The 27,956-nt window shown below is 37.5% G+C and overlaps 1 protein-coding gene across 3 annotated transcripts in view; it reads right to left on the reverse strand.

The window, feature by feature from the left end:
• CDH13 (cadherin 13) overlaps nt 1–27,956 on the reverse strand; it is a 1,263,374-nt gene that overhangs the window by 667,517 nt on the left and 567,901 nt on the right. The gene's annotated exons all lie outside the window — the stretch shown is intronic.

Below are 27,956 nucleotides of genomic sequence, written 5' to 3' on the forward strand. Positions count from 1 at the left end.
ATATAGATGTCCTTGCTTTATCTCTCTCTGGAGCAATTTTAAGTTGGTGGTTTCCCTGGATGGGACAGTATTCATTATATGTTTGTGCTTTAGTTCCCCCTTTTTTAGATATCCTTTTTGTTTTCCCCTTATCTTTTCAATAACTAGGCCAGGAAAGGGTATGGAATAGGTGTTCAAAGCATTTCCTTTTACTTAAAAAAATACAGAGGAAAACAGGATGGAGAATCTTTAAACAAAAATGGAAACACTTTATGATCTAGCAATATCACTCGTAGGCACATGTCCAAAGAACATGAAAATACTACTTCAAAAGAATATATGCATTATTCACAGTAGCCAAAATTTGGAAACAACTTAAATGTCCAATGAAAAATACCTGGATAAAGATGTTATGGGATATATACTCAATAGAGTGTTACCCTGGACCCAAATAGACAAGCTTGAAATGTTTGGGACAAATTTAAGTGAAATAGATAAAATGAAGGACAATTACAAGATGGTTTCACTCATATGTGAAATATAAATGATTAAAGCAAATGAGTCTGCAACCCCCCCCAACAAACAAACAAAACAGCATCTTGTAGCCAAACTGTCATCATCTATCAAATTTTGTGAGAATTCTGATAGTTGGCAGGGCAGCGGGAAATAGGTGCACAGACCTTCAGTGGAGGACAATGATGATTTCCTCACATTATGTATGGGTATGGACTATACCCTTGAAAATCATATATATATCGATAAGATACTGTTAAATCACTAATACTAAAATGAAGGGAAAAAACATAGTAAAAACTAGAGTTGTTTAACATGAACATGTAACTTATCTGATTTTAGCTGTATACCCTGTAGGGCGGCAAGAAGAAGAAGTTTGAAAGAAAGTTACTCAGAGAAAGAGCAGAAGACCAAGAGAGAAACAAATAGGTGCTGGAGACCCTTTACTTTCCTCAACTGTCTTTTGCCCCTTTTAAATTAGACCTTGGCCTTCACTGCCCCAGAAGAACAAAAGACATTAATTCTTGACTTTTGAACTTCAAAAGGCTCAGTTCTGTACAATTTAAGGGCCAAGTAAGAGACTTTCAAGGATAATTTTGACACCATGCAATTTTTGTTTTATAGTGCTGGCTTTGGAACATGACCCTTCTGTCTTACTGGGACCTTCAGTTGAGATGTGTCTACTCGAAATCTTTCCTTCTATAGTCTGTAGCTTTCCAACATTTATCAGTGAGAGATTACTTGTCATTGACAACTGTTGGGTTCATTTCAAAGCTTTCTCTTCAAAAGTCATATTCTTTAACAGTAAGTGAAATAATAAATTTGTTTTCACAGGAGCAGTGTTTACCTCTTAATGTAAATGTTAATAGTGTCTGAACATCTCATTTTCTAAATGAGAATTAAATAACTGATTAATTGACTTAAGTTTATGTTTTACAGTTTTCGTTCATACCTAAAACATAAAATTTTATTTGGCATACTTCATATCTGAACATGTAGTTTAAGATTCTAAAAACCATTCTTAATATGAGAGCCTTTAAAGATTTTTTTCCCCTGAAAACCAGTTGAAATAACAAAGTTTAACATTTACTTGCAGGTGTTTAAAAAAATGGAACACACCTGGGGCCAAAAATCTTCATAATTTAACAGGAAATGACATATAGTTTAATGTTAGCACCTGGCTGGCAAAATCTATATGTAATTTTTAACTTCATCACCACCATACTACCAGAAAGTTGCACAGTAAATGTTTTACTGGTCAGTTTAGGCTAAATTTTTCCATGCCAATAAATGATCGCATAATCTTATTGAATTAAATTTGCTAGGATGAGTTTTTTTTTTTTTTTCCTCAGATTATAGATTCATTGTAAGTCAGTTTCAACTCACTAGGACTTTTTCTATTTTGAATCTAGAGAATACTAGAAGTAGTTCTTTTCTAGGATATTCTGATGCCAAGGCAAGGGTGAAAAATGCAAAGATGCCAAAACCAATGCATTTTCTTGAAACCTTCCATTTCTAAGCTGCACATATTATTTTCACCACCACTTCCTCTTCACTGGTTATAACAAGTCACATGACTAAGCATGACAACACTGGGGCAGGGGTGCCTAGAGTCCATCAATGGAGAAGAAACAATATCCTTGAATTTTAGTATGTTTTCTCTACTTCATTGAAGTGAATGGGTTTCTTTTGTTGTATTGAACTTTATTCCACTTTGTCTACCCTGAAATTATTCCTATTTTCAAAACATAAAATATAATAACCATAATATTAGCTTTCTAGCACATCATAAAAATACTTCAAAGTACAGGCCTGAAACAATAGAAACATGCTCTCATTTTTGATAATCAGAAGACTGATCAAGGTGATGCGATGACACAACTGGTTCTTTCTGAAATTCAGAGGGACTTTATATCCCATGCACACCAACCTCCCCTAACATTTGATAACTTCTCGCAATTTTTGGCACTTCTTGACTTGTAGTAGAAGTGCTCCAACCTATGCCTTTGTATCTATATAACATTCTCCCTGCATTTATATTATTATCTATGTTCCTTCTCTATTTTTGTTGTACACACACACACACACACACACACACACACACACACGATAGGTACACCATCTCACAAGTTTTCTCTAGGGCCATAGCATGTTTGCTGTGAGTTACCTGGTGAGCTATTCTCACCTTCCTACTTTGTATATGGAAATCAGTTATGGGATCAAGGGCTCCCTCTAGTCTGGTATGACATTTTCTTAATTAATTACATTGATAAAAATATTTCCAAAGGTCATATTTGAGGTAGTGGGGGTTAGAAATTCAACATATGAATTTTGGGAAGCAATACATTATACAACAATTATATATTGTGCTTGTTCAGAACAGTCAGGTTCTGGCTGTGGTCCTGATGATATTATTACTAGAGCTCTTACTTTCACTCTCAAGTATCCTAAATCACACAGTTATTAAACAGTGACCCTAAAATAGTATATGGTCATTATAATAACTGAATAAATATAAAAACAAAGTAGAACATTTTAGTGGAATCACCTTTTAAGTATCAACCCATTTAAAACCCTACTATTAACATTTTAGTTTATACATACTGTTTTTAATGGGATTTTAACAATGATACAGCTCTGGTTTTTAAGTGGCATATTCCTATAGGTTTAAATATCTCTTTGAGAACATGATTCTTAATGATTACATAAAGTCCATAATACCTACTCCATAATTTACTTAATGACTTCCTTATTGTGCGTCATTTAGGTGGTTTTCAAGAGAACATTATTTTAAACTTTTTTTTTCTTTTTCACCAGCGTACTGCTCAACTCTGGTTTATGTGGGGGCTTGAACCTGGGACTTTGAGAGTCTCTTTGCATAACCACTATACTATCTACCCCTGCCCAAAAACATTATTTTACATTGTCATTTTTTGGCATAAAAATGTCAAGAAGTAATTTAGAAAGATGCAGAGGGAATTTCCTATAGTTTTGAATAGGTTTCTGATAATGGTTGATTACAACTGGTAGTCTTTAATTACATTTACAAAGAGACATAAGCTCTGTTTTGTCTAGTTTTCCTTAGGAAAGACAGGATTTTCCAAAATTTAATGGATATAATCTAAGTCATATATATATATATATATATATATATATATATATATATATATATATATATATGGTTTGTTTTATTTTATTTATTTTGTGAAAAATATAAGTAGTTTGGGTTTTTAATTATCTAAGGTTTTTCTTAAAAAAAAAAAACACCTCTTCCTGTGGTCCAGGAGGTGGTGCAGTGGATAAAGCAGTGGACTCTCAAGCATGAGGTCCTGAATTCAGTCCCTGGCAGCACATGTACCAGAGTGATGTCTGGTTCTCTCTCCCCTCCTGTCTTTCTCATGGATAAATAAATAAAATCTTTAAAAAAAAAATAAAAGGCCTCTTCCTTACAACATACCAACATGTTTTAGAAAATAGTACCTGGAATTCCACTGAAACTTGCATGCACTGGGCTAGAATAATCAGTTTCCATGTTTAGGCAACAAGGGTCATTGCACTGTAGATATGCTTACAGGGATATCCACCCTAGTGGGTCTAGTAACTTCGGTAGAAATGATTTGGGAGTGGGTGTGGCTGAAGAGAGTAAAAGGAGTGCCTAAAGATTTGAATTCATTAAGGAGAAGGGGGAGAGGGATGAGGGATACCATCTGGAAATCTTTACTCAAGATTCCTGGTCATTCTGGGGGCCAGGTGAAGGCACACCTAGTTAAACACAGTACGAAGAGTAAGGTCTCACACAAGGATTCTGGTTCGGGACCTAGATATCCGCCTGCAGTCTGATTCACAAGGCGTGAAGCAGGCCTGCAGGTACAACTATCTATCTATCGATCGATCGATCTATCTATCTATCTATCTATCTATCTATCTATCATCTATCTCTCTCTCTCTATCTTCTACTCCCCTTTCAATTTCTCTCTGTCCTATCCAATAAAAAAAAAGGCCTCCAGGAGCAGTGGATTTGTAATGCCTGCACTGAGCCCCAGCAATAAACCTGGAGGGAAAAAAAATCCCAGGTCATTCCAGTGCAGTTGGTTTATAAGGTAGACTTTTTTGTTTGGGGGGGGCATATTTTATCAATATTATTTAATTATTTGTCTGTCTCCTATATGTGTCTGTATGTTTCCTATGGGGAACTGAGAGAAGTATATTCTTTGTTCAACTCTCTAAACATCTGGGAAAAAGCAAGTAGCACTTGGGAGTGGCTGGGCAACCTAAAAGGTAGTAAAGTTGAGTAGTATGGGGACTGGATTGATTTTATTTCTTTTCAAACAAAATTTGCAAATTTACTATGTGTATGTCAGTATTATGAGCATATGATGATATAATCACTGATATGAAAAGTTGCAGTCTAATTCAGGGGGTAAGACAGTAAAGAAAAATCTTCAGTTCTAGCGATACTTTTGAGTACTGTCAGTCAGTATGACTACAGACTAGCACTTGCCATTCAGCAGGTGTTAACACAAGAAAAACTACAACACAACAGAAACTACTCTTGAATACAACACAGAAATGGCCTGAGAGCCCAGATAAAGTAGCAACAGCCCAGAACCCAGTGGGCAGAAAGACTCACACTCAAGGTACAAATCTGCCACCTTTTCGATCTCCTGCTACCTGGTCAAAAATGAACAGGAATGCACAATCTGCCATCCAACTCACAATGCTGCATGTCAGTCACTGCTGCTAGGGAGGCAGAATTAGGTACCACCTGCTTCTTTAGGCCTCTGATCTGCTGTGGTATCTGCTGGATCTAGCCTACATCCACTCTAATATAACTTGACTCTCTTTCTGTGGGGATTCAAAATGTTAAGGCTCATTCTACACAGCCTCATCACACATGCATTATTCTGACCTGTCCTTCAGATAGGCTCCTTGCTGCAGATTCAGGCTGCCCCAGTTCAGCTCACGCTCTGTTCAGTTTGCACCTTTGTACAGCTCACTGTGTTTAGTCTGGAACCTTGCCGTTACATTCAGTCAACATCTGTTCAGTGCACTCTGGGTATAGCCCTCAGGGTTCCATCAAAGTCTTCCTTCCACCTTTGCAACTGTAATCCAGTTCAAGCTAGTGCCTGCCATATCACCCACTGCCTCAGCCACCTTAGAGGGGAATAAATCATAATGGGAAGACAGTGTGTTTCAACTATAATGGTAGAACAAGACAACAGCTCAAAACAACTCAAAATCCAACAGAATTATTTAAGTCTGCTGATGATGGTCCTGATGCCATGGCCCTTCATGTCTGAATAAGATTTGAAGGGTCAAAAATAGCTTCTTGAAGGAAATGATTTCTTAGATAGGGTTTGAATAAATAAGACATAGGCTAGTGTGAGTCATAGTCATAGGTGCTAACTACTTTGTGAATATATGAGCAAATCTGGAAATGAATTAAGAAAGTAATGTCACTGAAAAAGTGAAGGACTTTTGAAATAATTGGGTAAAACAGGATAAAATAGCTGAGTTTAATAGTTGTATATAATAGTAAGATTATGCATATATATGATGACTTAACTTTTCTAGTAAATATAGGGCTACTCAGGTTATCTATTTATTCTTGTATGAGTTTCAACAATTTATCTTTCAAAGAATTGGTCCTCTTTATCCAAGTCAGAAAATTTGTACATCTAGAGTTATTCAGTCTTTCTTAAAATTATAGTACTTTTAATAAACATGTGATCAAAAGTCATTTCCTTTTTACTTCTGCTATTGGTAATGTGTATCTTTCCCTTTGTTTTTGGTTAATTTGGCTTGAAGTGTATCTGTTTTATTACTCATCTCTTAAATAATGCTGATTTGATTTTCTATTTTAAATTTTATTGATTTTTGCCTTAATTCTGTTTTTATTTCTTTTTTCCTGTTTGATTAAAATGATTCACAGTTTTCAAAGATCATTTCATCTTTTATATAGAGATTGGATTTTAAGATATCAGTAGCAGACATAAGGACACCATAAAAAATATATAGGCAATGTTTAGGCAAAAGACATTGGTGACTTAATCTGAGTAAGAAAAATGGAGGAAGATGAAGGTGGGATATGAACTCGCTACTTGAATCCAGTGGATTTCTGGTAAATGTTTCACAGCTATCTCTCAGGTGGAGAAAATTTAAATTCTTGATCTATAGTATTTGTACTTTCCAAGGTGTAAAAACAACAAATTGGTTCAAGTTCGTGTTAATCAGCTCTAACATATCACTACTTCTAGTCCTTTAGTGTTTCTAGGATTTCATAAGGAATTTACAAGAAACTAGTACTGATAGGCTCCTAGATCTTAGTTACACATGTTTTCTTCACCATGTTTACTTCTTTAAGGTAAACAAAGAATACTATAAAATTTCTTTTCTTTTTAACAGACAATGAAAAGGGCATGGAGCAGGGCCCTACCTAATATGTCGTCAGCACATAATAGGTATCTATTAATTATTTATAAACTTAAATTAGATTTTACTACATTCATTCTCATTATTTAACTATATGATACTATATTTTTCTCTTAGTTGTGGTCCTATCATGAATGTAATGAATACATAAGTAGTATTAAACACTTGAATTAAAGTTAGCACCTCTCTGTGAAATGTCATTACCATCTCTTTCTCATTAAGAGCTTCCTTATTCTTCTTAGTCAAATGAGTACAAACATGTTTTCTCTGTTTTGTTTAATGATATAGCCCTAGAGCATGGAGACTATCTCACCACCTTGAATTCTACCTCTGAGGTTATTAACATGATTTATTATGAAGTTAAAAGAAATTAGTTGTTGAATACTTCAATATGGACTAGAAATATTGTAATCCCATTGTTACCATAGAAGCACTGTATCTTAGAGTTGCCAGTAGCTATAGTGACAAGATAAGGGCATATTTCTTAAATGTTTAACTATGATTCTATACTTCACACACATTCAAATACAGTCAATTCTTATCATTTGTAGCTGAATTAATTCTCTGATATGTTTGGGGCCCACTTTTCAATAGTGGTTTTCAATTACTTTAACTTCAGATGATGAGTGTAACAAGGTTTTCTATAGGTCATTATTATTAGAACTGGAATATAATTCTTTTTTTATTAAAATGAGCTGAAAAGAAACTTTATTATTTGAATAAGTATTAATGAGCCAAATAGTGTTTTAGAGACTCTGTTGGGTGCAATAATAAAACCATCCCTGAGTCTTCAAAAGTGACATTCATACCAGTATACCAAAAGTCCTAAGTACACAGATACCATTTGTATTAATTAGATATTCAATACCAAGGAAAAAGTAGTTAGTATAGTTTGAGAATTTATCATGTGACAGAATACTCTCAATTTTGTCTTATTTTATCCACAGAAAGATTCTGAGGCAGGTAGTGAAAACTGAGGCATAGAGATTGAGATATATTCTGATTGAAGTCATCTCGCTGGGAAATGATAGGGATTCAGTCAAAATTCAGAGTCCATTGTCTTACTCAGTACCTTCACTGCTCTCCTAGTTCTACCAGTCAGTCAGAAAAGCTTCTAGGTATCTGTGGTGCTTCCCATATTCTTTCAGTTCCCCACCTTGCTGGTCCCTATCTCAAAGAATAAGCTGAGATTTCTGGCCCCCAAATCTTTATATCAATCTACTGAATGCATAATTACTACTTATGTCCATGTGGGGCGGTGTTATACTCATATCTGGAGAACCCAAATGAGTAAGGCAAGGTCTTAACTTTCCATCCCCTCACAGACCAGTGGGTAGAAGACAGAAGTACTCTAGTGCCCTCAGAGAGGAGCAATAGGTGAGATAGGAAGGAAGCACCTTCAATGAAGAAGTCAAGAAAAACTCAGATGGCAGAGGACTCTTGCTCTAACTCCAAATGTAACTACAAGAAAAGAACATAGGGGAAGGAAAAAGATATAATGAATATTTCATTAACTGTAGAAGGGCTACGATAAATTGTGGTAGGAGGAGTTGGCAGAGGATGAGGCAGCAGGATTAGGGGAACAGTCAGAAATGATTTGAAGATCTTATGGAGAAATATGGGGCTTAAGTAACATGAAGAAATCTAATCAGATAGACTTTTAGGGGCCAGGTGGTGGCTCACCTGGTTGAGTGCACATGTTACAATGCACAAGGACCCAGGTTCAAGCCCCTAGCCCCCGTCCCCACCTGTAGGGAGAAAGCTTTTCGAGTGGTGAAACAGTGCTGCAGGTGTCTCTCTGACTCTCTTCCTCTCTATCACCCACTTCCTTCTCGATTTCTGGCTGTCTCTATCCTATAAATGAATACAGATAATAATAAAAAAACAGAAAAACTTAAAAAGTGACTTTTAAATAGATTTTAGTGTATAGATAAAATTTAAGTTTATCACAGAAAAGTTGAAAAGAAGATACAGAGATTTCCCATACTATTCTCATATCCAGACTTGTAGAGTCTCTCTCATCATCATTATTCCCCCACCAATGTGCATGTGAGGAGGAGAGACTGAATTATGTTAATTCATCATTGTCTTTCAAATTCTCTCTTGTCCCTCACCTTCTATAAAAATTGACCACTGGTAATTAAGTTGTGGTGTATGTAAACAATGGAATACTACTCATCCATTAAAAATGGTGAATTCACCTACTTCACCTCATCTTGGATGCAGTTGAAAGGAATCATATTAAGTGAGATAAGCCAGAAAGAGAAGGATGAATATAGGATGATTCCACTTATAGACAGAAGTTGAGAAATAATAACAGAAGGAAAAACACAAAGCAGAACTTGGAGTGGAGTTGGTGTACTGCACCAAAATAAAAGACTCTTGGGTGAGGGGAAGTGTTCAGGACCTAGAGCATGATGGAAGAGGAGGATGTGGGGCAGGGACTATATTGTTATGTATAAAACTGATAAATGTAACACATGTGCAAACTACTGTATGTTACTGTCAACTGTAAGTCATTAATCCTCCCCTACATAAAGAAAAAATTAAAAAATGGCCACTGGGAATGGTGAAGTCATATAAGCATTCAGTTTTAGTGATAATGCTGATGGGGAAAAAAAAAAAAGACAAGGTAGTTGAGTTTCTATTACACAACCATAACCATATTCAGCCTCTTCATTTGGAAAACTAATTTACTGGCAATATACATGGCTTCTCAACATCTGAGTCTCAGTTTAAATTTCATACTCTTAGAGGAACCTCCTTGGATCACTCTAGTTTAAGATGGGACTTTGTGTAGTAGAGTTGAATAACAGTGATAATGGCAAAGCACAAGTTTGTGAGTGACTGCGTTCCTAAAATGTAGCATTAAAATTACTCAACTGACTTGTTGGGGTAAAGTTTCATAAGTGATAAAGTGGGTGTGCAGGTGTCTAAAGATAGAGAAGAGAAAGATCTCTTTCTGTCTCTATCTCCCACTCCCCTCTCAATTTCTCTGTCCTATTCAGTACAATAGGAAGAAAGGAAGGGAAAAGAAGAAGAAGGAGGAGAAGGAGGAGGAGGAGGAGGAAGAGGAGGAGGAAGAGGAGGAGGAGGAGGATAGGGGAAGGGGAAGGGGAAGGGGAAGGGGAAGGGGAAGGGGAAGGGGAAGGGGAAGGGGAAGGGGAAGAGGAAGAGGAAGAAGAAGAAAAAATTGCCACCAGGAGTGGTAGACTCATAGACTCTTAGTGCTGGCAATGAGTCTCAGTGATAATCCTAGTAATAATAAAAATAAATAAATAAACTATTCAATTGAATAAAAGAATTAATGAATGCATGATGGAGAGGAAAAGTCTGGAATGAGTCAGAAATATGGAATATTTTTTAATATATAGTAAAATTTCTTCAGAAAAAAAATTCAAATGCAAGCAGCACAGCAAATCAGGACCCTAATGATGTGTTGACTTCCATTTGCTGAACTGTGTTGATATGGCTTTTGGCATTTGCTGAACAATTAAACCAGTATGAAAATAATGACTGCATTGTTGCTGTTAATAATGACAACATCACCGGTGACATGCCAGGACTATTTCCAGCACTGGGGCTTTGTTATAAAGCCCCTGGTCTTCAAAATGGCATGCCCTGAATAATAGTGATTATCTCCTTTTCTATTAAGCTTGGAGTTATAGCTGCTGCATTTCAAACAGTCAGTATCAAACCTAAGACTGTCACTCATCAAAGCTGGTGAATGGTGTCTGACAGAGGAATCAGTACACCCACCCCTGCCGCTAGTTTGTTAGGAGATAAAACAGTTTTGTAGCTCATGGCACCCAACAAACAATTCATCACTGTAATTAGAGAAGGGCTGGATGTCCAACAGCTTTGTGCTTCATCTCCTTTCATGTGGGCAGATAAACTGGAGAAGCAACATATGGATGAACACAAAAATTGAGTGTAGTATCCCCTGTGCCTTTATCAGCAAGGACAAGAAATATCACAGTCATGGTATCTCCAGTAGTGACATGGATCACTGGTATGGTAAATCAATGCTGCCAGTGCTGGTTGAAATTTTCCCACCACTGTTCGCCAAGCAGCATGAGTTCTATCTGGTCCTCATTGACCTAATCCATGAGGCACAGAGATAGCAGGCAGTAAAGCCACTGTTCATTAATAAAGAAGCAAAAGAAGATGCTGTTAAGGAAAAGCATACCTGGGTGGATGGAGCTTGATGTTCACAGAAGACAGAATCCCTTCCCCGGGTAACGAACTCATTCTGACAGTTGGAGTCTGATGTGATTTTCAGGGAAATTTATCCCTGAGTAGGAGAAAAAAAATAGACTAACACTTGCTATGTTGTTTTCCCCTTATTTTACCTTTTCCATGGCCTAAATGTGGTATACTTGATACAGTTACACTATCTATGGAGAAAAAAATTATATTCATAAATTCATTCAAAAAATTATATTCATTATATTCATACATCTGTGCTATTCCAGCTGCTAAATGTACAGTTGTGAACAGGTTAGGCATCACAGTTTTTATATTCGAATTTATTGCTATTCACATATTCTAATGTCTTCAACTAGAACATAGAAAATGGTCAACAGGTAGACTGAACTCCGTACTGTTTCAGTTTTTTTAAAAAAATGTTATGCCTAGAAAATGCTGAATCAAGTTAGCATCCATTATAAATACAATACCATCTTGGTTAAATTGTTTTCATCTGGGGCCAGGTATTAGTGCATCTAGTTGAGCACAAGAACCTGAGTTCAAGCACCTGGTGTCCACCAGCAAGGGAGCAGCTTCATGAATGGTGAAGCAGATCTGTAGATGTTTCTATTTATATCTTTCAAAATCTCCCCATGGCTCTAAATTTCTCTCTGTCATACTAATAAAGCAAAAAAAGAAAGGAAATTTAAAAAATCATTTTCACCTATATAATAACTTTCACTTTTTGGAACGGTTTCACCTGCAAAAACAAAAGGTATCTCCAATACCAAACAAGTACAAGCTCATGTCACTTCCTGAAGGAATTTCACCCATGAGCCAAGGTAGAGTCACTTAATACCTTTGTAGACAGGGAAAGAAAGAAGGAAAGGTCATGTTGATCGACCACTTGCTATGTGCCCAGCATAGTCAGCTAAGAAATGTCACTTTATCCTTCTCCAAGTGTGGACAACAGATGTTTCTACTCTTGTTCCATATAGCAAGAAATAAAACTCAAGATGGTTTAAGTGACAGTCCAAGGGTCAAACAATTGGTCAGCGATAGAATGGAAACCAATTGCAAATCTGTCTCATTTCATCTTTTTGAGTCTAGACCACAGGAGAGGGACATACAAGACACAAGCTCTCCAACCTACCACAACTTCAAAGCATCAAATACCAAGAACTAGTTAATCTTATTAGATGCAGGTGGAGGAACAACTACAAATAGCAACTGAGAAAGCTTAGAAATGGAGACGGATTACACCTTAAAGTAAAAATGCACAATAGTTTGCAGTGACTCAGTAAGTGCATCAAGCTAGTGAAAGACCTGAAAAAGACAGAATAAGGTAATCAAATAGTTTCTATTTAGACCGCCAATGTAATAGCATTTTTTCTGCACACACACACACACACACACACACACACACACACACACACACACACACACTCACACACACACACACACACACACAACCCATATATATATACTAGTACACAAAAGATATATATTTACTGTTGACCCTTCATGAGGTGACCACTTACATTGGCCTTTCTTGACCATGTGCTCATTCTTTATTTATTCAGAAAATATTTATTATGAGCTTTGGCTGTATTAGACATATGCTCGATGCCAAAGACAAATGGGAACAACATGGACAACAATCAATGCAGAATTTACACTCTCCACATTAACCCCTGTAAGTCATGTAACCACTCTCCTCCAACAAAAAAGAATGTGACACAGCTGAGGCACTTGTATTGACAGAACCTTCAGAATTTTTGCTCTGACAAAAACATATATCTTCAGCATGATCTTCCTATTCAAAGACTGGGTTGGCCCTATAATGTGCTCTGATTCTGGAAGGACATATGGAGCTATCAGCTAAACGCCTGCAGTTGTGCCACATTTTATGAATCCCGCTAAGAGTGATGAAAATATAAAGGATGAGGCCAGTCTTAGAAATAATTCTAGAGGGGCTGAATGGTGGTGCACCTGGTTGAGTGTTCATGTTACAACACACAAGGACCTGGGTTCTAGTCCCAGTCCTCACCTGCAGGGAGAAAGCTTTTCAAATGGTGAAGCAGTGTTGCAAGTGTCTGTCTGTCTCTCTTCATCTCTATCACCTCCTTTCCTATTTATTTCTGGCTGTCTCTATCCAAGAAATAGATAAAGATAATATTTTTAAACAAACAAGCAAACAGAAGAAAGAGAAAGAAAGGAAGAAAGAAAAAAAAAAGGAATTCTAGAGATTATGACTACCTTGATAGAACCACAGTGGGCCTTCTAAAGATTTTGGCAGTCCCCAGCTCAGAGGACCAGGTATTAGCAAACAAACACCTGGATATGTGAATTTTCTGTTTAACAAGAGTACATCACTAGGCCAGGACTTTTAATCATCTTCCATGTAGTAAACTATCCTCTCTCTGTGAAAAATGTGTTGTTATGAGTCACTGGAACCATTATATAAGACTTAAGTCATTACATTCCCAAAATGCAAAAACAAGGAGGAAAATTCATGAGGTATTGTCAGGGTTGTTTGGCTTGTTTTTTAATCATGTTCTAGGTCTTAAGAATTTTTTATCACCACATAGTAATATTTTTATAAGATAACTAATAAGAATGTGTGTACCACAAATGCATATGCATGGGAAAGTAGAGAATCTCTGCTCAGCAATACCCACAATCTCAAAACTACAATGGAGAGTTTTATATTGATATTTTTATGTGAATATATTTTTCTTAAAAAGTTTTTATAATGAACACTTATTACACTTATAGTAAGTAGAAAATTATTAAAAAGAAAAGACAGTGGTTACCTATGGGGGTTGGGGTGGGGGCACAGACCTTTGGTGACAGGAGTGAACAAAAAAGGCTACTGTAAACTATTATTCAATAAAGTTCTAAATTTTAAAAACAACTTTAGTAAATGCTAAAAAAAAGATATATTTATTGCATGGCATGTTAAGAATGATTACCAGATGCAAATAATGGAATAAAAGCACCACTTGTAAGAAATTTCCAGTTGTCAAATAAATGAACTAAAAATTGAGCAACAGAAAGCCTGTGAATTTTGTATGCTAATGCATAGCCAAACACCAGCATTCAAAGAATAAATTACTAAAAGAAATGTATTTAGAATGCAGTTGAGGTTAGAAGGCCAACAGTGAACACAGCTGTTAGACATTTCTGAGTTGGCAAAAAATAAGAGATTTCAAATCCATAGGAAGGAAGGACAGAACAGATATTTCTCAACATGGATCAGGCAGGGTTCATAGTCAAACTGGGAAAGACATGGGGTAAGGATTTATGAAACTTTAGTGCTTCCTAGAGCCCTTTGCCAGTGTAAAGTGAATCCATCCATTCCCTAGCATAATGGTTTTCTTTTTTTACTTTAATGAGAGAGATGGGGGGTGGGGAGAGATAGATAGATAGATAGATAGATAGATAGATAGATAGATAGATAGATAGATAGAGAGAGAGAGAGAGAGAGAGATTGATCAGAGCCCTGACCAGCTCTGGCTGATGGTGGTGCAGGCTCTCAGGACCTGGAGCTCAGTACTTCCTTGCTCAGACATGGGCTGGGTATCCCCAAGAACAGTGGAATTTGACTCATAGCTGGGGTTACCCAACTCAGGACCTCAAGGACCTTCCCATTCCCATAACTCCTTTTTTTCTTTATATTTTTCTTTCTTTATTTAAATTTTTAATATTTATTTATTTATTGTATAGAGACAGCCATAAATAAAGAGGGAAGGGGATGACAGAAAGGAAAAGAGACCCCTGCAGCCCTGCTTCATCACTTGCAAAGCTTTCCTCCTGCAGGCAGGACCAGGGACTCAAATCTAGGTCCTTGCATATTGTAACATGTATGCTCAACCGGGTATGCCACCACCTGACACCTTCTTAATTATTCCAGATAGAGAGAAATTGAGAGGAAAGAAGATAGAGAGGGGAAATGATAGAAAGATACCTGCAGCCCTGCTTCACCACTTGTGAAGCTTCCCCCCTGCAGGTGGGGACCAGGGACTTGAACCTGGGTCCTTGCACACTGTAATGTGTGAACTTAACCAGGTGTGCCACTGCCTGGCCCATGGTTTTCTGTCTGTTTGTCTACTTGTACATTATGTGTTGTAGAACTGTCATCTCTGAGAGAAGCTATTCCTTATTTCAAAGATGGGCAGCACTATGGCATTAGTAAAGATTAAACTTTGGAAAGTAGGATTTATAACCCTCTTGATTCAGGAAATTTCTATGGACTTGTTGCCCGAAGTGAACATTCAGCTGTAACTTTCTTAAGCACTCTATAGAGATATAATGTCCCCCACAGGAGGAAAACTTCCTTTACCTCCTTTCTCTCCTCATACTATGTACTCACTGAATAATACCACTCTCCCTTTCCCCAAGAAGCTCTTGATGCATATCTTCATATGTTCTATCTAATCTCCATCCTGACTCCCTTCAGGAGCCCAGGCTATGGTCCCAGTCTCCTTACAGGTCTAGTTTACTCTGTTTTCTGAGTCTTCAGCTATGGAATGGATATGACCTACTACAACTAGACTATTCTGCCTATAGTGATCATCTGATAAGGTCATACTCCAATTTATACTCCTCCACCACCTGTATAATAAGATGCAATGCCCCTGAAGTTGACTTTAAAATTATATGCTTCCTGATTGTTTCTTTTTGTTTTATTGGTGAGATATAGTTTGTGTCACAACAGCTACAGTTCTTTAGCTACACATTCCTTTCTCTTGCCTCTCCATGTTGCAACATGCTCTTACTTCTAGTTGGAGACTTCTTTTTCTTCTCAGCCTATTTTCACCATCACTTCTGCTCTGCTACCTTCTCCATTTTTCTACAGCTTCCTATAAAAACACCTATCTGTCTATTTATAGGATAGCACCTACCCTAGCTCTTATGTGATCTGAGGGAAAAATCACAGGTAGGAGCTAGTACAATACTTGGCATATCATAGCTGCTCTAAGTATTTCTTAACCCGTAAGTGGGTAAGCCAATTTTGCAGCAAAACCAGTATGTGCTTCTCTAGTAGGCCCAAGTCTGTCTCTCCTGATGTAATCCATCCAATTCATCAGAAAACACTAGTGCTCTATGAAATAGCCACAGAAAAGAACATTCAAACTTGTGGCAGAGGGTATCTTTGTCTCTCCTTTTACTGTTTACACAGGCAGGTCAAGTTCAGAATCTCAGAAGCTAGTTCTTCTTCTTCTAGCATTTGCCCTTCTTCCGTAGCCAGTCAACAGCGTCAGGTTGAGCCTGATGTAAAGTTTCGAGACCTCCTTTGAATCTGGAGAGGTGGCAGTCATTGACTATGTGGGGTCATAGTCTGTCTGTAGCCGCAGGGGCAATTCAGGTCGTCTCTGGCTCCCCAGCGATGGAACATAGCGGCGCACCAGCCATGGCCTGTTCGATAGCGATTGAGGAGGGCCCAATCATAACATGCTAGGTCAAAGCCGGGTTGACGCCTGCAGGGGTCTGTGATGAGGTGTTTGTTCTTTACCTCAGCTGACTGCCAACTCTGTTTCCAAGAGACTGGAACAGAGAAGTTCAGTGTAGGCATAGGGGACCAGATTGGGTGACGAGACGTCAAGTGTTGGACAGGGTGGGTGAAGCTAGTGATCCAGTTCCACATGGATGTCATCCCTATGAGTTCATTTGAAACCATAGCTGGGGGAGTCGGGCGGTAGCGCAGCAGATTAAGCGCAGGTGGCACAAAATAAGGACCTGAGTAAGGATCCTGGTGTGAGCTCCCGGCTCCCCACCTGCATGGGAGTCACTTCAAAGGCAGTGAATCAGGTTTGCAGGTGTCTATATTTCTCTACCCCCTCTGTCTTCCCTGCCTCTCTCCATTTCTATCTGTCCTATCCAACAACAACAACATAAACAATAACTACAACAATAAAACAACAAGGGCAACAAAGGGGATAAATAAATAAATATTAAAAAAATAAACCATAGCTGGTTGCAAAATAGAAAAAGAGAAAAAAAGAAAAAAGAAAAAAAACGGAAAAGAAAAAAATATGGGTTCTTTACTCATCCCTTCCTCCCTTGAGTAAGCTCCTTGTGGCCTCCTCCTGTCCCCATTCTGTTTTGTCTCCAACCTCCTTAAAGCTGAAGCTGCAAGTCTCACAGTGCTGCTCCACTCCTCAGGGAGCCTGGACTTGCTCTCTCACAACCTTTATCAACTGAGCCAGCTGTGGCATCCTCGCTGAGAAAAAAACAAGCAATGATATCTCTTAATTACAACAAAGTTGGTCTTTTTCTGGTTTCACTTTTGTTCCTTTAAGCAGGGTTATCAGCAGAGATACCAACAGAAAAGTATTGTCTAGAGTGAGACAGTGGCTCCCCCTGCCCTGTGTAGAAAGTTGTTTTCTGCTTATATATACATAGCCTATTTGCTAAAATGAATGACCCCTGGTCTTGCATAAAACAAAGGTTTGCGAACTTAACTTCATTTGCCCTCACTTCAGAGGAGTTTATTTATTTTGTACTCTCTTCCCTATCTCACTTTTTGGTAGAGAATTTGTTAGCCTTAGGAGACTGATAGTGGATTTTTGCGTAAAGTATGACAGAGCTAAAAGATCACAAGTCTTACTCTACTTTGTACTGGCTGAGTGACCTTTAACATAAGTGATACAAGAAGCAGAGTTGTCCAGAAATTACATCTGGTGCTCACCCTAGACAAGAAATGAGGTAAATCTGGGAGAATGGGTGAATGAGTAAGTCACTTTTCCAAGATGAAAAATTCACTGCAACATAATTTCCCCAAAAGGTTAATGCACGCCCTAACGCCATCCACTGCTACTTTCCACGAGTTATGAAGTCAGGATCTAACTGGGATCAGGTTCTGCTGATTCATGAAAGCCAGATGTTAATATTCAAAGATTTTTATAAGTTGGCATCTTAACATTGGCCACTATGAATATTTCTATCAAAGAAAGTGGGAAATATTACAAATCATGGTTCCTCTCCCCTCCCCTCCCCCCTCAAAGACACTTTTCCCAGCACTCTACTTCTCAAGACATCTAGCTCCAAGCATCTGGAATCTCAGACAACTCCTATAAATCTGGGTACCTCTGCTCAGACTACTGGATACTCCAGGAGTCTGATTCTCCACCTACTGAAAAGATTGAATTTAAGTTGGTCAACTAAGAAAGAAAATCTCTGGAAGAAGAGTATGTCTTCTGGTTAACTGTAGGATATGTTCAGATGTCTGCCCAGACCCTTGGGACACCTTATTTGTAGTTGTAGGATAACAACAAATAAGGAATGGTTCTTTTCATCTCTACCTAACCCAGTGAATGGCTGGTGGTGATACAGAAAAGAAAAGAAAGGAGGGAAGAGAAGAGAAGAGAAGAGAAGAGAAGAGAAGAGAAGAGAAAAGAAGAGGAGAGGAGAGGAGAGGAGAGAAGAGGAAAGGAGAGAAGAGAAAAGAGAAAAAAAGAAAAGAAAAAAGAAAAGAAAAAAAGAAAAGAAGAGGAAAAAAGGAAAAGCAGAACTCATACAACTGCTTGATTTGTGCCACAAGTAGACCATCCTATATTGTGCTAGTCTGCTCAGTGGTACTATGGAGATGTAACTTGGGTTTCTGAATCTATTATGAGTCAAATGAGAATTCTTATAAGGATGTTTTGCAAAAAAGAAATGACCCACAAAACCAAACATTCAAGTACAGCATCATTCAGAGACCACTGACATTGGAGAGCCTTGTGTTAAAGTCTCAGCATTGTGACTCCTTGACTGAATTACTCTGGGCAAGTGCTTTTGAGTGTTGAGATGAGAACTAAACAGGACAATTAGGATAGCCATAGTAGCCTAGATCTTGATACTTCTTAGATGTTGAATAGTCTAATTTAAAAATTCATCAGCTTTCCTAAATCCAGGCTGTGAATTCAAACTCAAATGCCAGATCTTTTAGTATTCAGGAATAATTAAATATAAATTTAGTCTGTAGTCAGATACACATAACAATAAAGTATTGGGAGCCTTTCAGATAGAAAACTGAAAGGGTGATAAACTCAGTTAAAATTATTGCTTCCATAGGCTCAGAAGCCTTCACTTGCTGGATGTATGTCATGGAAGGCATTTTTGCACATATTTATACTTGGCAAGGGACCAAAACAGCTCAATTATGTTTTATCATTAATTAAACTTTGTGGAAAGAGGGCAACAATTGCTAATGGTGAGTATATGCTTTTATTATACTTAGTAAAAAAGTAAGTTAGAATTAATTCTGTTTAGTTGCAAATAAAGATGAAAGTGAGTTTTTAATTGTGATTTAAAAATTATTGTATGCATGAAAAATCAGAAATAGAGATACTATTGTTTCCTCTTCTCTCTCTCTACACACACACACACACACACACACACACATACACACTCACTCCATGAACATCAAATCTCTCACAATCTGCTAAGGATGTTTATATGACCTGACTTAATGGTTGACTGCTAAGCAATTTATTTGGTAGCTCCACTACCATTGTGGAAAATTAAATTTTGCTAGAAATATCCAGAGTGATCATATAATGGTCTGTTAATTCTACTCTAATAACAAGCCAGGTCATGATTATTTTAATTTATCAGTAACCAGTGGATGCTTTCTCCAATCAGCCATAGACAGGACTAGAAGTTAACATAGAGAATATTTGGGTCTTCACTCTGTGTTAGTTAGTTACTGGATCACTAGCCTTGATGAACTACTGTTAGTTATAAAAATAAGGCAGTACTAAGGAAACTATAATGCTGGTCAAAATGTATCATCAGAAAGGCATACACAAGTATAGGAGGTCACAAGAAAGAAGTCCACAAAAGAGATTATTAACCAATAGATATAAAATGGGGTCATATAAATAACTCTAAATTTTTTGGTAATCACATATAAAAAGATAAAAAGAAAGCGACATGAGAATAATTTTAATTGTATCAACATTTCAAAACTATTTTAATTTCACCATGAAATTAAAATCAACAGAAGGATTAGTGATGAATTATTTTCAATCCCTCTTCCTCCTTCATTTTGTCTTTATGTTTGAAATCCAATGTGTATGTTATATTCATTTCTGTATATTTCTGTGTATTTTAGTAAAATTTCAAGTTGCATTTGTATAGACATTTACAGTTTAAAAGTTAAATATTCTTTATTATTATTTTTAAATATTTATTTCCTTTTGTTGCCCTGGTTGTTTTATTGCTGTAGTTATTGTTGTTGTTGAATAAGACAGAGTGAAATGGAGACAGAAGGGGAAGTCAGAGAGGGGGAGAGAAAGACACCTGCAGACCTGCTTCACTGCCTGTGAAGTGACCGACCCTCTTGCAGGTGGGGAGCCGGAGTTAGAACAGGTATCCTTATGCCGGTCCTTGCAGTTCGTGCAACTTGCGCTTAACCCGCTGCACTACCACCCGACTCCCTAAAAGTTAAATATTCTAATAACTTAATGCAGTAATCATTTTTAAACTTTAGTTAAAATTAAATAAAATTTTAAAATGAAGTTCCTCAATTGTACATGTTATTAGTGGCAACAATATTAGGCTGCATAGACACAGATCTTTCTCATTGTGTAGATGCTCATTTCCATAGTGTAGCCTTGGATGTAAACAGGTTTAGCCTGAGGAGTGACAATGAAGACAGTATGTCCTAGAAAGAAGGGTTTAACTCATGGAACTACAAAAGGTATATGTACAACTGGGCTTGCCAAATATAGAAATAATCTGCTGCTCATTTTAAGAATTTCTGGGGGGTGAGTCTGGCAGTAGAGCAGCGGGTTAAGCATACGTGGTGCAAAGCGCAAGGACCGGTATAGGGATCCCAGTTTGAGCCCTGGCTCCCCATCTGCAGGGGGATTGCTTCACAAATAGTGAAGCAGGTCTTCAGGTGTCTATCTTTCTCTCCCCCTCTCTATCTTCCGCTCCTCTCTCCATTTCCCTCTGTCCCATCCAACAACGAGGACATCAATAACAACAACAAGGGCAACAAAAGGGAATAAATAAGTATTTAAAAAAAGAATTTCTGGGAACTGCACTCTGGACAGCTCAGAACACCTATATTTTACTTTTATCTCCTACAAACAAACATGAACCACTAGTTAAATTTTAATATTTGAATAAATTAGATGAGTTGAATGAGTCTAAATTATTGAATAAATTAATTTGTTTTTAAAGAAAACCAAGTTTCTGAGAAGAGAGGATCAGTTACACTTGAGAAAAAGAATGAATTTTAAAATGGGTAGAAAACTGATGCTGAGTCCATGAATCAAATTTGACAATAGGATGGAAGAAGGCATACTAAGTGTTTCAGAAGGAAGGTGATATGGACCAGTGCTAGGGATGCAGTATAACTTTCTGGTGCAGTATCTGGGAAAGTACTTGGTAATCATAGGTTCTCAAAATGACGCAAATGATAAGCAATTGAAATAAAACAAATTCAGCTTCAAGACCATCAGACTATTTGCTATTTACTTAAGTGAGCATAAATAGAAGATATAGGGTAGTACTTCAATGTGGTGAGTCCTTTAATAAACTATATACACAAAACTCTGAGGAATATTTATGAAGTCCCATAAATTATCCTCATGTATGACTTACATTCATGAGGCAATCAAAGCAGGGTCTTGGCTGAGTGGTTTTCATGGTTTGGTCTAATGATATATGTTGATTCCCTTTACAAAGAGCACATGGTCCTATTACATATTTCTTCTAGCCTGGGTTAAGATGTCCTTCTAAAGGCCCATTCTACCAATTTATAAGGGATATAAAAAAAGAATTTTTAGTAAAATGTACTTTCATTGGTTTTGATGAAAAGGGTTTGTGATGAGAACAGAATCTCTAATGAGCATTTCATAAATGACTTGTCTATCAGACTTAATATAAAACAGAATCAAATACATCTCCTAAAGACTGCCTTGCTGCCACATAAATTTAAAATCACCTGCTCTCAATCAAACAGGCCCAAGAACTCGAAAATCTCTAAATATAAAATCAAATATTTATCAGCAAAAGTTGGTGAAACCTAGTAATAATTTATGACCAAAATTTTGAAATAGTTACACTTTGAAAGGGGAGGGGAAGAAAAAACACATGTTGGGAGCTACACGTTGCTCACATATCTTACTAGGGCACACTCCCTGATTATCCAGGCTGTCTAGAATTCAGAACTGAGTCTTCATGACTGTGTGTTTGTCCCCTACCCCCTGAAATATTAATAGAGATTCTAGGACAAAATATACTGTGGATAAGAGCCAGGAATTAGGATGTAAACTCATTTTTCTATGTTAGTGTTTTATAGTATGTCTCCCCCAAATTTGTGGGATCCTCCACCTCTGTACTCACAACTCTTTGATAGATATGCATGAAATTTCAGGGCTTTAATGGGAACCTCCCTTATGATGAAAAAGCAGCCTCTAAATTCTGGTAACATATCTGCTTACCAGCTAATTAATTATTTGGCAGATAGATAAAACATGCATCATTCAAAACTTTATGTAATTCTTAGGGATGCCCCCACAGTATATCTGTGAACATATAAAGGTTGGGTCCTCAATTGAGAACCACTCCCCAACCCCAACACACACACACACACACACACACACACACACACACACTCTCAGTTTGCTACAGCAAGGTTGCTTTTAGTGTCTTTATTTTTTAGTAAATGGGTTTCTATTTTTAAAAAATTCATATTGTGATAAAATATGACAAAAAATAAAAGATATTTAGTCCCTGGGCCAAGCAGTGTTGCACCTGGTTAAGCACACACACTATAGCACATAAGGACTCAGGTTCAAGCCCCTGGTCCCAACCTGTAGGAGGTAAACTTCATTAGCAGTGAAGTAGAGCTGCAGGTGTCTCTCTGTCTCTTTCACTCTCTTTCTTCTCAATTTATCTCTGTCTCTATACAGTAACAAATAAAATTAAATAAAATAAAAAATAAAAATATATTTAGCCCCTATTTACCCTTTGAAATGGAAGATAGAAAAAAGTACATATGTGTCAGCATGACAACTCTTGTACCTTTTATGATTTTAAATTTAAATATTTTCCAACATTTATATAAAGTTTTAAAACACATAGGAAAATTGAAATAAATGTATAGTGATCTACCAAATGCCCACTAACATCTTAATATTCCTGTTTTATCATGTATCTATCTGTTGGCCATTAGTCTACCCATTTAATTATTGGTACATTTCAAATAACTAAACTTAACTTTAATGTTGTTTATAGAGAATGATTTATCAACAAAAATATTTCATTATATAGAAGACACTTCTCTGGTTGAACTGAACATTCCTGAACATTTGCTTACGAGCACAGACTTTAGAATTTCAAAGAACTGGTACAAAGCTTATCTCTGCTACTAAGCAATTGTGTGACTTCAGACAGGTAGCTTCATCTTGCTCAGTCTCATTACCCTCACTTGGCACAATGGGAGATGAGCCTCATGATGCTTCTATTATGAACACTCAACATAATAGATGAAAAGGGCTATGCGTTACAGAATTGGGCAAACAATAAGTTTGTAATGATTTTCCCATGCTTTCCCAGTCCTTCAAGATCAAGGGCTCTGTGTTTTTCTTTTGTCATTAATTCCCCAGCCCCCAGCTTGAAAATACCAAGTGCTGAGTATGTGCTTGTTGACATAAATCGGATTGAATTTCACATATTTTTCTCTCCTGGGAGATAACTAAGTATTTATCAGCGGAAATAGGCAAGGAACAGGAAACTTCAAAGGCACCAGACATAAGAAAGTTAGTTTAGGAATGAAGTGTGAATAAAGAATGAGACAGAGAAAACCTGGGCTGCAAAGCAAGAGTAATTATACCAACTCATTGATGGAGGAAAATCCATCACTGTCCTGTTCTCACACCTCAAATATCACCTTGTCAGTGTATATTTCCAGCTGTCAAATAGCCTCTCTGCCTAAGGTTCTCTCCTAGTTCAGAAGGTTTTTATACCTATTCACAGAGCACACGGTAAGTTGGATAGGCTGGAGAAGTAGCTCCTTTGGGAGTGGCTCACAACTGAAAACTGATGGAAGCTGGTTCATAAACATTCCAGTTCTCTTCTGTCCTGTGACTCCTGGGCATGTGCTTTGCGCTGTTTCCTAGCATTTCTCATGGGTTCCAACCCAGTTACCTACAGTAAAACCTTCCTTGATTAGATGACCACTTGATTATACCTTTCATTTCCTGTTTCACTTCTCACAGTATTCTCCCCACTTCCTAAATAAATTATCTATATTTGAATTCTTGATATAGATTTGGCTTTCAGGGCAAGCCAGAGTAGATTTCCAGCATATTCATACTTTTCTAACCACAGAATCACAACTTCAAATGGCACTCTACACTTACTGAAGGATATATATATATACACACACACACACACACACATATATATATATATATATATATATATAATTTATAAACTTAGATATGTGAAGGCCCTGCTTGCCAAAGCTTTTCTCCCTTCTTCCCATTTCCTAGCACTCACTGAAGACATCTATTTTCACTATTACAGCTTTGTAGAGCATTGCTTGACTAGGAAAGATATGATATAAAGAAAAGGATAAGATGAATGAATACAAACAATCAGAAAAAAAAAAAAAGACTTTTCTTCAAAGACATATGAAGCATGGACAAACAAGTAGCTTATGCAAGGTATTGCCACTATCTTCCTACAACCATCTGGTGATTTTGGAAGACTTTCATACATTATGATGTTAGAAGATCACACTCAGAAAAGCAGTTGCTCTGTAGAGAATTCAGGTTAAGAGTCAGTGTGGACAGTGCATAAGGGGCTAAGAAGGGATGAATCACCAGTTTAGATACTAAATTCTGTGTTGAGGCTATGAAAAGTAAGAAATCATGCAGAAGATTACCCCCACTAGCTGCACATTCCTAGACCTATGATGTGTCTGGAGGAAAGAGGCATGTGAAAACTATCCAAGCACACTCAAGGGATATAGGAATGTGTGGGACTGAAGGAAATTGTGTGGGGATTACATGCAATTACCTCTACCAAGAAAGCAGTTCACCTACGTCTTTCAAATTTGATACATGTAAAGTGGTGATAATGATAATTATGCAAGGTCAAACAATTTTTCAGGTAGTGGATATACATGATAGCAGTGTTAAAACCCAGTCAATCAATTGAAGCTACAGTACTGGAAGGTTTACATTTTAGTAGTAGGCTGGACAGAGAAGAAGATTTTAGATCCAATTTATGTAAAATTGAATGTGCATCCAAATGATCTGGAAGATATGTACACAACATTGATTGGTCTCAACTATGGGAGTTTCTCATTCTGTCATTCTGAGAATATATAATATTTATTATATATATTTTTTGGTCCTCCCAAACCAACCGAATAATCTTTTGAGGGTGGAGCACATTTTTTTGTGTGTATTAACTGTCCCAGATGATTTTGATGACCTGTGTAGGTTGAAAATGCCAGGTTTACATAGAAAACCAATTCCTACTAGCTATCTACAAAATGGAGACTCCCCCAATTCTTCATCTCTCTTCATCTGCACTATTACAGCCTTTAGGTTCATGATTAGTCAACAATTTGTTTGGCTGTATATGTAACCTCTATTTTTCAGCCACCAGGTTCCAGATGCTAGCATTATGCCAACCAGACCTCCCTGGACAGACAACCCCACCAATGTGTCCTGCAGCTCAGATACCTCAGAACCCTGCCACACTAGGGAAAGAGAGAGGCAGGTTGAGAGTATAGATTGACCTGTCAAAGCCCATGTTCAGTGGGCAAGCAATTACAGAAGCCAGACCTTCCACCTTCTGCATCCCACAATGACCTTGGGTCCATACTCCCAGAGGGTTAAAGAATAGGAAAGCTATCAAGGGAAGGGATGGGATACAGAGTTCTGGTGGTGGGAACTATGTGGAGTTGTACCTCTTTTATCCTATGGTTTTGTCAGTGTTTCCTTTTTATAAAAACAAACAAACAAAAAAACTCAATGCTATAGGGACAGAACCTTGCAGACTTGGAGATGCTATTTATTACCTTGGTGCCATGCTTGGCCTCAAGGTAACTGACACAATGGCCATCAGAGTAAGCAAGGATGTCCAAAGGGGAAAGATTCATCAATCTCACCATTGTCCGTGCCCTCAAAGCAACACCAATTCACTTTGTACCATTTCCTAGACTCGTAGTGAGAATTTTTCTCAAAGAAAGATATTTTTGCCAGTGTCAGTTTAAGTACCATAAATATGGGGATCTCCAGAATAATGAGTAGAAAAAAAAAGTTTGATATTCTAACTTATCTTCACACATCTCCAAGCATGGTAAAGCCTCCACTTAGTGTGCATCTTTGTGTCTACTGTTGGATTCTTTTTAACACATGCACACACACCCTCACGAGAGAACTTTCAGTGTTTTTTTTTTTTTTTATTCAACTTATGATTATATCATGGTTGCTTTGATCCCATGGCATTTCAGGTTCATTCAGTAGGCCAGCGACCTTGACTTCAACACTCTTTTTTTTTTTTTTCCCTCCAGGGTTATTGCTGGGCTCGGTGCCTGCACCATGAATCCACCGCTCCTGGAGGCCATTTTTCCCCCTTTTTGTTGCCCTAGTTGTTGCAGCCTCGTTGCGGTTATTATTGCCATTGTTGACGTTGCTTTTGTTGTTGGATAGGACAGAGAGAAATGGAGAGAGGAGGGGAAGACAGAGAGAGAGGGGAGAGAAAGATAGACACCTGCAGACCTGCTTCACCGCCTGTGAAGCGACTCCCCTGCAGGTGGGGAGCGGGGGCTCGAACTGGGATCCTTACGCTGATCCCTGCGCTTTGGGCCACGTGCGCTTAACCCACTGCGCCACCGCCTGACTCCCTAGTTCAACACTCTTATTCTCTTCCTCATACAGCTTCCTTTTCCAAGAGTGTGGCTCACCCAGATCTACCTCCCTAAGTCTCCACTCAGGAACTCCTAGCACCCTTTCCCAGCCCTTTCCACTGCCACTGGCTTATCCTGCCCCTTACCCTCATTCACATAACCCTGTTTCTATTTTCCACAGCATTTGTCACATTCTGTCATTATTCATTTATATCGTTACTTACTTACTGAAATAGCTGTCTTCTCACTAGGAGCCCTATCACAATAGGAGCACATGTTTGTTCACAGCTGTAGTCAACTAGTTTTGATCCTGGAACCAGTTTATAATAAATTAAAATTTCTGGTTTAAACAATCAATAAACAACTCAATAGTATACAATACTAAACAATTCATTCTATTGACTTTCATTGTTCAAATTTAATGTCCACTGAAAAATAGAACCAGTTAAAATTTAATTCCCATGTTGACTTTCCCATAGGGAGAGACGATGCTGATGAGGCCATCTTACTACCCACTTCAAGAGTACTCTTCCTTAAAGAGTAGCGGCTCTTAACAACATGACTACACTGTCTGAATCTGGTTAGAATGATTTGGGTTCTTAACTTGATTTAACTTTTAGAAAAATAACCCGGTAGTACTGCCAAACTTACACATTTGAAAACTGAGACGACAATAAAAAGGTTACATGTCTCATATGGCTATCTGACTGGTTGCCTGAAAAATACCTGTAACATCAATGCCTACTTTTAAACCAATAATGTTCTCCTGGCACATCTTAGAATCAGTAGCTACCATGTAGGTCCTTAGTTCATGATATTGCTAACATTGTACATTGAAATTCTTTTCCTAGGAATACCATTTGGTTTTTTACTTAGAGGAATTGAAGCCAATTTCCATATGGTGATCATGAAGGTCACAGCTCATCTCTCATATGCTTCTTTCTTTTTTAAAAAAAAAATTATTTATTCATTC

The sequence above is a fragment of the Erinaceus europaeus genome, chromosome 2 (assembly GCF_950295315.1).
Source record: "Erinaceus europaeus chromosome 2, mEriEur2.1, whole genome shotgun sequence".
NCBI lineage: Eukaryota > Metazoa > Chordata > Mammalia > Eulipotyphla > Erinaceidae > Erinaceus > Erinaceus europaeus.